At 43.8% G+C, this 13,766-nt stretch overlaps 1 protein-coding gene across 4 annotated transcripts in view; it reads left to right on the top strand.

Moving 5' to 3' along the window:
* The first annotated feature begins 10,709 nt into the window (after positions 1-10,709).
* The window catches only part of ERAP1 (endoplasmic reticulum aminopeptidase 1), a 49,308-nt gene continuing 46,251 nt past the window's right edge, over positions 10,710-13,766 (top strand). For 2 of the 4 annotated variants that reach the window (XM_043594090.1, XM_043594072.1), the window contains exon 1: positions 10,710-10,979. The gene's annotated coding sequence lies outside the window, so the exon portion shown is untranslated. Of the gene's footprint in view, positions 11,008-13,766 lie in introns of all 4 variants that reach the window. The other 2 variants (XM_043594081.1, XM_043594066.1) reach the window with 1 other exon arrangement.

Genomic DNA, 13,766 nt, shown 5'->3' with positions numbered 1-13,766 from the left:
CATGATCTCACAGCTCATGGGTTCAGGTCCAGCGTCAGGCTCTGTGTGGACAGCTTGGAGCCTGGAGCCTGCTTCAGATTCTCTGTTTCCCTCTCATCTGCCCCTCCCCTGCTCATGCTCTGTCTCTCTCTCAAAAATAAGTAAACATTAAAAAGGAGTAAAAAATTGTGATTATAGCTGTGTTAAATAATAAAGGATGTGCGACTACCTTTTGTTAAGGGAGTCAGAAAAGGTAGTGTTTAATTTGAAATCTCATGGTTGCCAGGAGGGAAAAGTTTTCCAGGGTAAGAGAATAGCATGTGTGAAGCAGAAAACTGCTCAGCATGTTTGTAGAAAGAAGATTAGCATGGTAGAAACCTAGCAAAGAGAAGAGATATAGAAGAAAATAAAAGATATTAGAGAAGAGGTATAATGATTTGGAAAGTTGGGATTTGATCACTGAGACTCTTAGACCTTCGGATGTGTCAAGAGAAGCCATTAAGGTGTTTTAAGCAGGAAAATTAGGAATCAATTTACATATGGGGACAAAACTTCTAGGTGAGTAGAAGAGATATTTGGGTCCTGGTTCAGGCCTGACCAAGAACTACAGCAGAGGCAGACACCTGGGCACCAAAACAGCCTGCCATTAGAATGTCTGAGGAATATAACTTCTGAGGTAATTTGTGTTGTCAAGTGAGTTTGACTAAATATTTGAACATCAGGCTTTGGGTATGAATGCAGCATATTAATTCTTAAATTCACTCTAGCAGGATGACAAGATTGTATCTGCAATTACATAGCCATGATGGGCAGTAGTACAGAAGATTCTGGCCCATTGATCTTTCCTATTTAGAACTTAAAACAGGTTTGGGCAGGAGAAAAATTTGGTACCACATTCTGCTTTAAGCTCAGCTTGACTGCACTCAACACCCCTCTGAATCTCCACTTCAACTGTTCAGGCAAGGGAAACCAGCCCAGATGTGTCCATTTTAGTAACTCCAGCCATGGTCCTATTTCTTCAGAAAGAAAGAGACTTAATAGGGGAACACTGATTATTTCTGAGCCATATTTTGGACTCCAGAATTGGAGAACCCTTCCATATATTCCCAAAGAGCTGGCTGTGAAGTAAAGAGTTGCTCAGCACCCACTGAATCAGTCTATTAATATACTGTAGGAGCACATGGTAAGAAACTAACTTGGATAGGATACCAAAGCCACAGGAAGACTAGATATGGTACTGCTCAGAGTTAGAAGCAAAACAAATCCAAGACAGCCAGTAACAGAAGTGCTAGGGACTTGTGGGAAAGCCAAGACAGTCAATAATAGAAGTGCCAAAGACTTGTGAGAAAAATGGAAATTTTATTGTAGATGACACTCAGAAAGAACCCTCAGTGATTGAACTATATTCACAGTGTTTGATTGCTTTAGTTGGGTGCTGGGTTAAAGATGTGTCATATATCTCTTAAATATTTCATAGCATTTTTTTTTTCTTTAAAAAGTGGGAACTCACTCCTAGCAATGACAGAGCTAAGTAATTAATTACTTGATAGGGTACAGGGTGATCTTGGGAAATCAGAGACAGACCAGACAGTGTAACTCCTCTGGTTTCTCAAAGGGTTAGATATGGTTGGCACCTATGCCCTCTTGCCCTCTCAGAGAGATAAAGCAGAGACACCTGAGAATTGGATGAATAAGAGTAGGTTAGGAGAAGCAGGGGCTAGGGAGATTCAGGTGGCTAGAATAGCATGTAGTAAGGTCGTGAGGCTGGAAGAAGAACAGTGCACTAGAAAAACTAGAAGGCTAGTGTAGCTGAAGTGCAGAGGGGAAGGTGGGAAATGAGGCTCTTGAGGTATGGGTGGAGGAAAGGACAACAGACTTTAGGGAGTCTCATCTAACAGGGGTAAAAAGAAACAGGGAAAGGCCCTAGCCACTCACAGAGCAGCCATTCTCTGGCTTTCTTCCTTAATGTGGGCTATGTCCTAGTTTGACTGGGTGAGTTAATGTGGGGTGGTTCATGAGAGAAGGGCCCCGAGAATAGGTGACATTACTGGAGATTCAAATTGGAAGGCAGACCTCTATTTGTAGTCTCACCTGGTGCAGGTAAATTTCCTCTGAGGCTTACTACCCTCAGAAAATAATGGGTCTGGGCCTAATGGCCTACATGAGATGGAGCCAATGCCAAGAAGGACTATTTCCAAGGGAATTGTCTCTAGGAAATGGGTCTGCTAGAGTGAGAAATTCACCTGTGCCTACATTCACCTGCCTGCCTTGGGAGTTCAGGACTCTTGTCCTCCACAAGCAGGTGTCAATTTTTTTTAAAGAGTGCCTGTCCAGGGCAAGATGCTTCAGAATAGAAACTTGAGTTCCATCCTCTTGGAGGAAGTTAGAAGGGGTGGGATTTTTCTCTCTGAATATGCAGATTTACTGATGGAAGATAGTAAAAGAAAAGTAATTAAAGTATTAATTTGTGTGTTTTTCTCCCCATATTGTTTAGTCCTCTATCTCAAGTAGATAACTGAGATAGTTTAATTTCCCTGTTGCAGGGTCATTTGTATACCCTAAGGCAGAACTTGCTTGAAAGCAACATCTAAGTTGATAAAATCTGAACATTTTGGTGAATCAGCTGGGGGCAGAGGGAAGGGAAAATAGCAAGAGAGATTTTTAAATTCCCAGCCTAGGTTAAGTTGAAGGTATGTACATTCCAAAGATAGAAGGAACACATGTACCACTAGCTGACAGTGTTCCTGCAGAGATCTCAAGATCTCAGAGATCTCAAGATCTCAAGATCTCAGATCCTTTAGGAAGGATAGACCCTAGGGCCGAAGCTCTCTCTGAACTGCCTGGAGGCAGCAGATCCCCTGGACTGGAAGCTGAGGGAGCATCTCCATGATAACCAGTAAGAACCTAAGACTGGGCTGCTTACGACCCTGGGATATTTTGACAGTGCTTAAGACCTTGGGACAATGGTTGTGCTCTGGGGAAGTGTGGAATGAAGGCAGTAATAATTGAGATCAGATATCCCAACAATCTGCTGGGACGGAATCTTAGAATTTGTTACCTTAAATAAAATTTTAAAATGTGTTGCTTTTTGCACACCTGAGTGAGAGGCTAAGATTCTAATCCATTTTGTCCATTTCGCCTGCTTTGTGGAATGCCTTATAAGGAGGCAAGCATGGAAATGAGGGGAATTTGGAGGCTGTTGTAGTATCTAGGCAAGAAATAGTGTGGCCCTGGATTAGGGTAATGGGATTGGACATTAGGAAAAGTGGAAAGGTAACAAGTGGTGTCAAGTTTTTTTGGTACCTGTGATGGATAGACTCCTAAGGTGGCCCCCAGACCCCTGCCTCCTGGTAGCCATGTCCCTGTGTGACCCCCGACCTGAGAGTATGAGCAAGACCTGCCACTTGCTTCTAACTAAAAGTTGATGGGATGTAAATGGTTATGTGATTGTGTTATTTAAGAGTGTAAAGCTCACTTTGACTCAGTTGCTCCCTCCTTAGCTGGCTTTGAGAAGGCAGACAGACATGCTGGGGGACCCCACACGGTAAAGAACTGCAGGTAGTCTCTGGGAGATGAGGGCAGACTTCAGTCAACAGCTCCAAGAAACTGATGTGCTCAGTCCTATAAACTAATGGAACTGAATTCTACCAACAATGAAGTGAGCTTGGAAGGGGATCCTTCCTTAGTCAAGCCTTGGATGAGACCACAGTCTTGGATATCGTCTTAATCGCTGCCTGTGAGACCCCCAGCAAAGGACTCAGATAGGTTGCACCTGTACTCCAGACCCACAGAAACAGTGAGGCAATAAATGTGTGTTGTTTCCGGGGGCTAAAGTTGTTACATAGCATAGTAGAGCATAATAGCATGTTCTTAAGGGCACCCATCTCTTCCCACTCACAGACATAATAAAGTCCTATATAAGAAATCATTATGTCTATTGGCACACTTTCTCAACTTGTTTTTCTGGCTGAATCTAGTTATAGCCTCTCTGCTTGAGAGCCAGTGTTTGGATTTCTGCTGGTTCTAGTTGAAATGGTACCTTCTTTTCACTTTATTTAGGTTTCTGACCCCAACTTTTCACTGGACAATCTTTCTGATTCTGCTTCCCTCCTCATCCACTCCCTGTACCTGTCCTCCTCCCCCCTCCCCCATCATAGTAGTTGTTCTCGTAATCCCTTCCTTGAAAACTCTGGCTTCCTGGTTTAGATTTCTGGGCCCCATGCTTGTCTAGGATAGTGGTTTATACAGATGACAGTATAGGAACCAGATTGAAGAAGAGGAAGTTAGAAGTTAAAGCACTAGTTAAGAGGATATTTACAAAAGCACAGGTGAGAGGACTGGAGGCAACAGGAATGAAGAGGAAGAGAAATATTCAAGACACCTTTTAGAAGTAATATTGACAGGCCCTGGTAAGGTTGAGGGGTAAATGGACAAAGGCCCTAGATGATAATGTATGAATGGCTCATAGGTTGGGTGACTAGACTGAGGGTAAGATCATAACCACACTTGGAAGCATCCACCCCTCACTGATCCCTTTTAAACTAAGATGTTACATAAGTAACCCTACACTAGGAGAGATTTGAAAAGCACAGAATCTGAAATAGGCTCCAGGCTCTGAGCTGTCAGCACAGAACCCGATGCAGGGCTCGAACCCATGAACGGCGAGATCATGACCTGAGCCAAAGTCGGACGCTTAACCGACTGAGCCACCCAGGTGCCCCTCACTGATCCCTTTTAAACTAAGATGTTACATAAGTAAACCTACACTAGGAGAGATGTGAAAAGCAGAAGCACGTAATCTCTAGAATTCATCCTGGGCCCACCACTAACCTGGCTCCTCTCACTTCCTAGCCATATATCCCACAAGTTACTTACCTTACAGAGCCTCAGTTTTATTGATGGGAATGAAAATGGAACATACCCTAGAGTGTTGTTGTTAGAATTAAATGACACACTTCATAGCGCTTAACACACAGGAAATGTTCAAAATATGCCAGTTTTTATTACTGAGATGTGCTCCTTTTAAACACTCATGCTTTTACCAAGTTCAGATTTCCTACTGCTTTGAGATCTCCTTTCCAAACGATGTTTCATCTCCTAGTTTTCACAGAGCTCCTAGTTTTGACTTTTTCTTGCTCTGACTTTGGTACTCATCTAGGTATAGGACATGACTGCCAGTACCTGGTGATAGATAAGGAACCCCTCTGCCCCTTTCTTCACCTTGTGTTTCAGCTGGGTCCATGGGACTAAAGGGCCAGGCCTGCTTTTCTTCTCGATCTGCCCACAGAGAAGTCTGTACAGGACTGTTGCAAGGTTTTTGCATGACTCCCAATTTTAAATACATTTGAGTACATACTTTCTCCTGGAAAATGGAGTAAAATGAATTTTAAAAATTTGTGACCCTTCAAGATCCTTAATGAAGTTTTAGAAGTGCAGCTTATTTTTTTAAATGTTTATTTATTTATTTTGAGAGTAAGAGAGGGGCAGAGAAAGAGAGACAGTGAGAGAATCCCAAGCAGGTGCTGCACTGCCAGCACAGAGCCCGACATGGGGCTCGATCCCACGAACTGTAAGATCATGACCTGAGCTGAAATCAAGAGTCAGACACTTAACTGAGTTACCCAGGTGCCCTGTTTGTTGTTTTGAGATTTTTATCACTTCAGAAATTGACTGCATCTGTGATGATGGATGGAGAACAACAGGATTGGATGGGGTATGGATTCTGCATGGTTGGATAGGTCCACTCAAGGGTCAAGTGGCTCCTTCTCTGGCATTAGTTCATTATAATTCTAATTCACACCTCAGTGAAATTACCAACTATTCAAGTTCTAGACATTCAAGTCACCCCCAAATAGTCAAAACTTTTAATATTAAATCCATAGCTAATGAAAGTCTATATGCTCAGTTTTTTGGTGATGTCATGGAAGGCAACGATATCATCACAAAATATTAGAATATTGTGCTGAATGCACACAGTGTTTATGAAAAGGTGGATGTCAATACTCAGAACTCATCCCTTATTTATTTATAATTTTTTTAAGTTTATTTATTCTTAAGAGACAGAGACAGAGAGAACAAGCAGGGGAGGGGCAGAGACAGAGGGAGAGAGAGAATCCCAAGCAGGCTCCTCACTGTCAGCACAGAGCCCAATGCTCCGTGAGACAGTGAGATAGTGACCTGAGGTGAAACCAAGAGTTGGACTCTTAACTGACTGAATCACCCAGGTGCCCCCATCCCTAATTTAAACCATTTTTGAGAGTGATTATTTCATATGCTGTATTTCTTTTTTATGTTTATTTATTTATTTTTGAGAGAGAGAGAGTACTAGCAGGGGAGGGGCAGAGAGAGAGGGAGACTCAGAATCTGAAGCAGGCTCCATGCTGTCAGCGCAGAGCCCGACATGGGGCTCGAACTCACAAACTGTGAGATCATGACCTGAGCTGAAATCAGATGCTTAACTGATTGGGCCACCCAGGTGCCCCTCATATGCCATATTTCTAAATGCTGATCTGATCTGGTCTTCTAGTATCTGAAAAGACAGATTCTGGGGCAGGTTTTCAGTCATTCAAACTTACAGTATAACCGAGCTTTGAGGAAGCTTAAAGGCAAGTAATACGTGTTAATGGTAAGAAAAGTTTTGATTCCCTTTTTTTCCCTCTCTCTGTCACATATACACACTCCAAAACTTACAAAGCCTGTGCCATGGAGCCATAGGCTCTCCTCCCTTCCTGGGGTCACAGTACTTTTCCTTTGGCTGCTTCCCATTGCCAGGGAAATTTCCGGGGCTCTCCAGAGTACACAGCAAGCAATTGTAAAGACTGGGTGATTGTGCTGTCCCAGCTTTATCAATGAGTCTTTGAAAAAATGGAGTTGTTCTTAGAGGATGCTTATCTGAAATTGAGTGACATTATCAAAATTACTTACATCAAGTTGGTTGATTAGAAATGTAGTTCAGGTTTAGGCTTCATTGGAATTTGGATTAATCAACTTCAAACAATGTATGGGAAGCAAAGAAAAAAAAAAAAAATCTCATGTTTCCCACGGGACACAAAAGACACTACGCTACCTTCCTTCAAGTGAGTAGTGGAGTTAGTGGGTTATAAAATTGAGACTATGATTTGTTTGCTGTCTTAAAATTGCATGCAGCTGATACCCAATTCAACCAACCTTAATCCAAAACGGCTGCTTTATTGGAAAGATGCGGGATGGCCCACAAAACTGAAGAACTAGCCTCAGGAAGGAGGTAGTTTCATGCCAAGAGGGTGAAAATCTGCACAACAAAGGAATCTCTCAAACTCTGCCTCTAATTTCTTCTTTCCCTCTTTTGTGTGGGTTTCATATTCATAGGCAATGCCCCACAGTGGGAATTTGGCCAGGAACTCTAAGGCCATATTCTTACAGCATTGGGCTCACAAAGAAAAAGGGAAAAAAAGAGGCTTCTCGGCTAGCATCAGCCAGAATAATGCTGGGCAAAGCCTCTGAATGCCCTGGCTTTTGTCATGTGCCAATCCTTGTGAGACAGGGAAACTGTAGGGACTCCATGAAGAACTGCTGTTTTTGCTCCTTTTCCTGCTTCTTTTCTTCCTGCGCCCCCACCTTACACATGCCTTATAGTAAGTACAGTGTATCTCCTCCTTGTAAGGGTCAAGGAGTTAATGATTTTTTTTTTTTTGGAGTCTTCCAGCACAATAGATAGCATCTAAGGAGTGACTAGGTGAGGTCATCATTTATGTTTTCCAGACACCTTGACGCCAAGACCCTTGGCTCCAGGGGGTAAATGATTCGTGTAGGACACTTGAGCACTTGCCACCTTGTTTTGACCAGTTCCTAGGTGCCTGAGAGGACACCTACACCAGACCACAATTCTCAATAAAAACCCTAGACCTCAAGCAAAGATGAGACTCACTCTTCTTTCCTTTCTGAGTCTTCAAAATGCTCTGTCTGTATCGATACCCTCTCCATATCCTCAGTAAACTCTGCTCTCACTTCCTCCTGGCTTGCATTTGATTTCTATTCTGCATGAAGACAAGGACTCTGTTGGCTCGTCCTGTGGGATGCCCTCTGGGTTCTCAGACCCAGCCAGCCTCGGTCACTTGGACCAGTCACTGTGGCCAGAGAATGGGGTTGCTATGTTCATCCTAGACTAAGACTGAGTCATGTGACTATGAATTTACCAGGAGGAGGAAAAGAATGGGTGCTGAACAGACAAAAATGGGAAAGAAAAGCCCCTAGAGACATTTCAAAGGTAGCAAAGTGTAATACTTGATGCTTGGCAAAGTGTTTGTCACAGAGACAAACATACATCACACTTCCAAGTGCTCCATGCCTCTTATAAGTTAGATTTACAATCAATTTTACAATTATTATTTTTTGTCCATAAAATATTCAAAATTACTTGAGGCTTCCTCATAATTATTTTTTTATTTGCTCAGCTTCAATACAGTTTAATATTCGTGGTGAATATTGTGATTGGCTTACTCAGTACATCTTCCAACCTTGTTTCAGAATTCCTCACTCCATTGCAGTCTGGAAAGCAAATACTTCTTTGTCCAGATCTTGCTCCAGAGCTCTGGGTGTACATTAGGCTCCGCCAAACAGAAGCACTGGCAGGAGAGTAGAATTTGAAACTGAGTTTTAATTGGAAAGAGAGGCCAGGCTTGAGAGGTTGATTTTGCTGGGCAGACTGTAACATCATGACATGATTCTGAAGCCGGCGGCTGGGCTAACAACTGCCCAGTTTAGCAGATGGCTTCTGAGTTGTGACAAGAGAACCAGTTTCAATGGTGGCCAGGTTCTACATTGTGGTTTTGGAATTTGTTCTTGGAAGCTCCTCCTAGTGTGTGTTCTTTAAGTCTTCCCACTGATTAGGTGCCTCATGTAAAAGCCTGCAACAAATCCTTTTTAAATTAAATACCTTGAATAGATTCTCTTCTCTGTGATTGAACCCTGACTGATACAACATACAAATTAGTCTTTAAAATGTCACTGGTCATTTTAGTTATTTTTCCTTTCTGCCTTTTTAATTACGTGCAGACAAAACACAAAATGAGGTTGGCATTATTTGTTGCTTTCAATGAACAGGTGAATTGGGAAGTGATCACAGTCCCTAATGAGACAAGGTTTCCTAGATTCCTAGGGAACACCTGCTATTATTCAAAATGCCTGGTGGGAGATCTTCCATTTGCCTCTCCTGATCCACAAAGCATGCATGAGTTTACTGGACAGAAGTTCTCATGTGAGCAAACTGGATCACTCACTGACATCTGGAGGCCTTGGAGGCTATAGCTATCCGCTCACATTGCCACCACAGCTGCAGATGAAAAACATCACCTGATCCCAAAGCCCATTTCTGGTTGAATTGTAATGAAAAAACTTCCCTTGATCTCACCTTGTTTGGGGCTTGGGACAGGATGTTAATTTTGTATCACAAAATACCCTTGACTGGAGACACTATGCAGAACAAAATGTATTTTGTTCTTTTTCTAAAGGAAGAAAAATTGAGAAACAAAGGTTGAGAAATTCTGTTTGAGTGTGGTACCCCAAATTCTCAAAGGGAAAGAGACTAAACCAAGAGGAGAAAGCCTGAGTATAGCAAAAAAAAAAAAAACAAACAAACAAACAAACAAAAAACAAGGTCTCAGAGGGATTGGTCCACTCACCAACTTGTAGCATTTGGTGAGCATGAAAGCTTGCGTTTTCCTGTCTTATTATTTCATTTACCCTCGATTGTTTAAAGAGGGCTTCTTTCTTTTCTTTCTTTCTTTCTTTCTTTCTTTCTTTCTTTCTTTCTTTCTTTCTTTCTTTCTTTCTTTCTTTCTTTCTTTCTTTCTTTCTTTCTTTCTTTCTTTCTTTCTTTCTTTCTTTCTTTCTTTCTTTCTTTCTTTCTTTCTTTCTTTCTTTCTTTCTTTCTTTCTTTCTTTCTTTCTTTCTTTCTTTCTTTCTTTCTTTCTTTCTTTCTTTCTTTCTTTCTTTCTTTCTTTCTTTCTTTCTTTCTTTCTTTCTTTCTTTCTTTCTTTCTTTCTTTCTTTCTTTCTTTCTTTCTTTCTTTCTTTCTTTCTTTCTTTCTTTCTTTCTTTCTTTCTTTCTTTCTTTCTTTCTTTCTTTCTTTCTTTCTTTCTTTCTTTCTTTCTTTCTTTCTTTCTTTCTTTCTTTCTTTCTTTCTTTCTTTCTTTCTTTCTTTCTTTCTTTCTTTCTTTCTTTCTTTCTTTCTTTCTTTTCTTTCTTTCGACATTTCATCCAGTCTTAATATTCTAAGGGGAGCGTAGAAAATGGTCATTTGATTGAAAACGCAGAGGAAGCGTTTTAATATGGGGAGCAGCAAATGGGGGGGGTCCGAGTAGCCCCCTTGGTAGTGGTGGGGAAGTTCCAGGGAGGTATCTAACCCCTTCTTCCTCTGAGGCATCTCCTAGCATAACTCCTGTCCATTAAAAGCCCAGAAGTTTCAGCATTTCACACAACAAAGAATTGTTCTGGGTTCATTTTTCTTTCGGAGGCGGGCCAAGAGCTCCCAGTCCATTTGCAGAGACGAGATGATGGACACCAGTTGAGTCCAACCGGCGTCGAGCCCGGCCAGGCTCCGTAGAGAAGCAAGCTCGAGGCCCGCCCGGGTCACCTACGGCCGCACCAACCCTTTTTTAATGCGCTCAACCCTGGGAGCGCCAAAGGCTAACCACTGTTGGGGGACGGGTGGGGGAGGTTTCAAAGACACACTCAGAAAAAATGATCTTCATTCATAAAGGGGTGCTCCTTCCCGCCCGATCTGCCCTGCGTTGCACCTCCTCTGTTTCCCTTACGTGCAGCACTCTTGCGAATTCCCTGCGGGGTTACGGCGGTCCCTCCGCACAGGTTTTCCTCGTCGCAACTCCCGCCTCAGCTAAGGGCTCTCCCGCGCCTGCCGGAGAGCGCAGGCAGCTGCGCACCTCGCGCCCGCCTGCCTCTGCCCCGGCCCCGCTTTCACTTTCTGTTCCGGGGTAGGCGAGGCAGGCGGCAGCGACGCCAGGGTGAGTCGGCTCGGTTGCGGACCACCAGGTACAGCGCGCCCGTCCCCAGGACACCCCTCGGGAGCGGGCTGCGGGGCTACAGAAGAGCAACCTCCGCGCGCCCGCCGGGGAGGCCCGAGGGCGCGGGGCGGAGGGCAGCGAGGCGCGTGGGAACGCGGGGCCGGGGGTTGTTGCGGGGCCCGGGCCCGAGTCCGCGGGGAGGGCGGCGGGCTCCGCGGCCTGCGGGTCCCGCTCGGGTCCTTCTGGGCCAGGAGAAGGCAGGGGGCGCAGGGCCGGTACTCCTACTCCGCGCGCTCTCGGCCCCCCTCTTCCTGGAAGGCGGGAGCCTCGTCGGGCTCCGCCTCGCGGCTGGGTTCCTGCCAAACTCCAAGTCCACCCGGCTCCCAAGTAGGGCCAAGTGGAGGGGAGGGGCAGGGTGGATGCGGGTTTGGCCGAGAGGGGTCCCCTGGGGATAGTTACCGGAGAAAAGAACGTGGCTTTGGGTTAACTGCTGGGTTGGGTGTGTTGAAGGATCAGAGTGCATAAATGTCAAGAACAGTTTTTTCCCTGCTTGTCTTGTACTGGCTCCCAGCCACTGTCTTCCCTTCACTCTGGCTCTAGCCGAGTTGTATTCAGATAAAGCTGTCCTGTTTGAGCAAATTAAAGTTGCCTGTTTGGGTGCCTCACTCGCCAGGTGGGCCTGCACGTTAATTTCACGGAAGGAGAAGAAAAGACACTTCCTTAGCGTTTTCTGGAAGGTTCTTTGTGTAGGCCAGGTTCAGAAGGAAATGCTCAGTTTTCTGGTGAATGCCCAGAGAATTTGCTCTCAACTCAGGATGTGGTCAACAATCAAAAACAAGAACAAAAACGTTAAAAAAAAAAAAAAAAGGCCAGTGTTGTTTCTTTTCCCAAAGATTTGGAATTGTACGGATACACAGCACATTTTCAGGTGGGCCTAAACAGAAAAATTTTAATTGGTTAAAAAAAAAAATCAAGTTAATTCAGCATTTTTATTGTTACCAGCAGTGACCAACTGTTATCAATGCTTGTTAATTTAATTGTTCAGGACATTTTGGAAGAAAGTCCCATTGCCTCTTGATGATAGATTTCACATTGAGTGGTGTTCAATAAAGGGAAGGGTGTAGTCACCCAGGATCAGTTGTCCCTGACTTCTTTGTGAGTGGGAAAGGTCCTGATCAGCAAAGGGAACCTAAATAAGGTTTCTTTCTTTTTTCTTTTCTTTTCTTTTCTTCCCTCTAAATAAGGTTTCTTTTTTTTTTTTTTAATTTTTTTTCAACGTTTATTTATTTTGGGGACAGAGAGAGACAGAGCATGAACGGAGGAGGGGCAGAGACAGAGGGAGACACAGAATCGGAAACAGGCTCCAGGCTCTGAGCCATCAGCCCAGAGCCTGACGCGGGGCTCGAACTCACGGACCGCGAGATCGTGACCTGGCTGAAGTCGGACGCTTAACCGACTGCACCACCCAGGCGCCCCTAAATAAGGTTTCTAAAGTAACTTCCTGGCAGTGAAGTAATGTTAGGTACTCTGTTACTGTTGCACTTTCATCTACAGCATTGGCTGTTGAAACATGCTTTATTTAGTAAGATCAGATGCCAAAGGAAGATACTTTTTAAAACTTTAAAGAAATGCAGTAAAGTACAGGAAAGTCCTTGAAAACTTTTATCTCTGGGCTCTAAACCTGTGTGTTCATCTACCTGCTTGATATTTTCCCTTGGATGTCTCAGAGACATCACAAATTAAACATTAAAAAGCGAACCCTTCATTCCCTCTCCTCCTTTGAAAACTGTTGCACCTCTGGTCTTCTCCATCTCAGTAAATGGCATGTATGACTAACCAGATGTTCATTATAGAAACCTGGCACCATTCTGATGTGTTCTTTATGTCACCCCCCCACTTCTGGTTCACCCCAAGTGTAGATGTTGAGTACATCCATCTCTCTGTCTCTCCCCTCCCTTCTGTCACTCCTTCCCCTTTTTCTGGTGACACCACTAGAGTACAAGCCACTAGCTTATTTTATTGAGACTACTTTCTTTTCTTTTTTTTAAAGTTGATTTATTTTGAGAGAGGGAGCACAAGCCAGGGGAGGAACAAAGAGAGAGAGAGAGAGAGAGAGAGAGAGAGATGGAGAGAGAGAGAGAATCCCAAGCAGGTTCTGCACTGTCAGTGCAGAGCCCCATGTGGGACTTGAACTCACAAACCTTGGGATCATGACCTGAGCTGAAATCAAGAGCTGGAACCTTAACTGACTGAGCCACCCAGCCACCCCTGTTGAGACTACTATCTAACTGGTTCCTTGGCCTTTACTCATGCTCCTTTCTTGTTCCACGCAGCTTTTAAAAATGTGAACTGGATCCTAAGACCTTCTAGCTCAAAACCCAGTGGCTTCTTAACGTACTTAGGATAGGATCCCAAATCTTTAACATGTCTACAGTCCACATGGTGGTCTGGTCCCATGTGGCCCTTTTCAGGTTCACTAGCCTTTATAACCAGCACTCTCTACTGTCTGAGAGCCTGCAAATATGCTTGCTGTTTCCTCTCTGGAAAACTCTCCTTCTCCCTCTTTTCTTAGCTAGTTTGAATTTGTCTTTGAAATCTCAGCTAAAATATCCTCAGAGAGCCCCAATATAAATCAGTCTGCCCTGCTATTCTGTTTTTCATATGTGTGGGTTTTTCCTACATAGCCCTAATCATGGGGAAAAATTCCTCCCATCCCAGTTCCATAAGCTCTTTGAGGAAGAGGATGCGTGCTATCTTACATTGCCAGTGTCCAGCAAAATCCTTGGC

Source organism: Prionailurus bengalensis, chromosome A1 (assembly GCF_016509475.1).
Source record: "Prionailurus bengalensis isolate Pbe53 chromosome A1, Fcat_Pben_1.1_paternal_pri, whole genome shotgun sequence".
NCBI lineage: Eukaryota > Metazoa > Chordata > Mammalia > Carnivora > Felidae > Prionailurus > Prionailurus bengalensis.
Note: the sequence above shows the minus strand (reverse complement) of the source record. Positions and strands in the feature narration are given on the sequence as shown.